Source organism: Canis lupus, unplaced genomic scaffold, assembly GCF_011100685.1.
Source record: "Canis lupus familiaris isolate Mischka breed German Shepherd unplaced genomic scaffold, alternate assembly UU_Cfam_GSD_1.0 chrUn_S1542H1730, whole genome shotgun sequence".
Taxonomy (NCBI): Eukaryota; Metazoa; Chordata; class Mammalia; order Carnivora; family Canidae; genus Canis; species Canis lupus.
In genome coordinates this window covers 178,848-181,673 of record NW_023330381.1, presented here as the reverse complement: position 1 = coordinate 181,673, position 2,826 = coordinate 178,848, and positions in this window count along the sequence as shown.

Here is a 2,826-nt window from a genome sequence, read left to right as displayed (position 1 = left end):
ACATAATAAGAAAGAAAATAAGGTGGAAAGTTAAATACACATTGTATAAAAACAATAATAAAAATATCTTGCAGGATTAAAATATATGGAGAATTTTAAAAACAACAAATATTTCGGGAAAAATTCACATCCTGGGATAACTGCTACAAAAAAATTGAGGTTGTTTTAGTAATTTCCTATATGCCAGCGTAAGGAATAAAAAGTGACATAATAAATTCATTGGCTTCCTTAACGCTTTGGAATCTCTGAAAATTGGCAAATTAGACTCTTACATCTTTTAAATCCCTGAAGGAATTAATCTAAGTTAGAGGATTACAGCTCAGCCTTTAGTTTTTTAAAAAAAAAAAATCTGAATTCCATCCAAACATCAAGTATCCTGTACTTAAAACAAAGGAGATGGATATGGAAATTATCTTGATTGTGGTGATGGTATCACAGATATGTGCATAGGTACAAATTCACCAACTTGTATACATTAAATATATGCAGTTTTTATATATCAGTTATACTACAATAAAACTGTTTAAAAAAGAATAAACAAAACTTGAGGGGTCTAGAGCACCTTATTTCATGAATAAATTTTCTAGGACTATTCTCTAAAAACTCTGTATCTATATAAGAATTGTTAACATATCTATAATGTCATTAGATATTTGCCTGTGTTAGATAACACATCTAAGTACTTGACAGTGGGAAAATATTAGTAGGTACATTTTCAGTTATACGTAGAATGGCCTTGCTCACTTAGTTATCCAGTTCTCTGATTTGGAGTAAATTCTGAAATGTCAAACACAGTCCCGGAAAGATATTCAAAGGAATTGGCATTGGGAAAGTGAAACTGGGAAGGTAGATTGTTCTGCCTTAAAGAGAACTGATTTCTCTCTTAAGGGGTATAAGCACATGCTTTGCTACCATAGCTTAATATTAAGCCAATTAGTTAAGAGAAAATCTAGGAAATATTGTGAATATGTGAATATTAGGAAGAAATATATACTCACTACTCTTCATACTTCTCTCCATGTGGAGGTACATTCCCTTGTTAATAATTTTCAAAAAGAAGAGTTTAATAAGTTCTTTAGAGATTTTGGAAACTAGCCCTTTATCTGATATGTCATTTGCAAATATCTTCTCCCATTCTGTAGGTTGTCTTTGAGTTTTGTTGACTGTATCCTTTGCTGTGCAAAAGCTTCTTATCTTGATTAAGTCCCAATAGTTCATTTTTGCTTTTGTATCTTTTGCCTTAGTGAATGTATCTTGCAAGAAGTTACTGTGGCCGAGTTCAAAAAGGGTGTTGCCTGTGTTCTCCTCTAGGATTTTGATGGAATCTTGTCTCACATTTAGATCTTTCATCCATTTTGAGTTTATCTTTGTGTATGGTGCAAGAGAGTGGTCTAGTTTCATTCTTCTGCATGTGGATGTCCAATTTTCCCAGCACCATTTATTGAAGAGACTGTCTTTCTTCCAATGGATAGTCTTTCCTCCTTTATCGAATATTAGTTGACCATAAAGTTCAGGGTCTACTTCTGGGTTCTCTATTCTGTTCCATTGATCTCTGTGTCTGTTTTTGTGCCAGTACCACACTGTCTTGCTGACCACAGCTTTGTAGTACAACCTGAAATCTGGCATTGTGATGCCCCCAGATATGGTTTTCTTTTTTAAAATTCCCCTGGCTATTCGGGGTCTTTTCTGATTCCACACAAATCTTAAAATAATTTGTTCTAACTCTCTGAAGAAAGTCCATGGTATTTTGATAGGGATTGCATTAAACGTGTATATTGCCCTGGGTAACATTGGTATTTTCACAATATTAATGCTGCCAATCCATGAGCATGGAATATTTTTCCATCTCTTCGTGTCTTCCTCAATTTTTTTCAGAAGTGTTCTATAGTTTTTAAGGTATAGGTCCTTTACATCTTTGGTTAGGTTTATTCCTAGGTATCTTATGCTTTTGGGTGCAATTGTAAATGGGATTGACTCCTTAATTTCTCTTTCTTCAGTCTCATTGTTAGTGTATAGAAATGCCATTGATTTCTGGGCATTGATTTTGTATCCTGCCATGCTTCCAAATTGCTGTATGAATTCTAGCAATCTTAGGGTGGAGGCTTTTGGGTTTTCTATGTAGAGTATCATGTCATCGGCAAAGAGGGGAGAGTTTGACTTCTCTTTGCCAATTTGAATGCCTTTAATGTCTTTTTGTTGTCTGATTGCTGAGGCTAGGACTTCCAATACTATGTTGAATAGAAGTGGTGAGGGTGGACATCCCTGTCTTGTTCCTGATCTTAGGGGAAAGGCTCCCAGTGCTTCCCCATTGAGAATGATATTTGCTGTGGGCTTTTCATAGATGGCTTTTAAGATGTCGAGGAAAATTCCCTCTATCCCTACACTCTGAAGAGTTTTGATCAGGAATGGATGCTGTATTTTGTCAATTGCTTCCTCTGCATCTAATGAGAGGATCATATGGTTCTTGGGTTTTTCTCTTGCTGATATGATGAATCACATTGATTGTTTTACGAGTGTTGAACCAGCCTTGTGTCCTGGGGATAAATCCTATTTGGTCATGGTGAATACTTTTCTTAATGTGTTGTTGGATCCTATTGGCTAGTATCTTGTTGAGAATTTTTGCATCCCATGTTCATCAGGGATATTGGTCTGTAATTCTCCTTTTTGGTGGGGTCTTTGTCTGGTTTTGGAATGAAGGTGATGCTGGCCTCATAGAACGAATTTGGAAGTACTCCATCTCTTTCTATCTTTCCAAACAGCTTTAGTAGAATAGGTATGTTTTCTTCCTTTTTTTTTTTTTTGTTTTGTTTTCTTCTTTAAACGTTT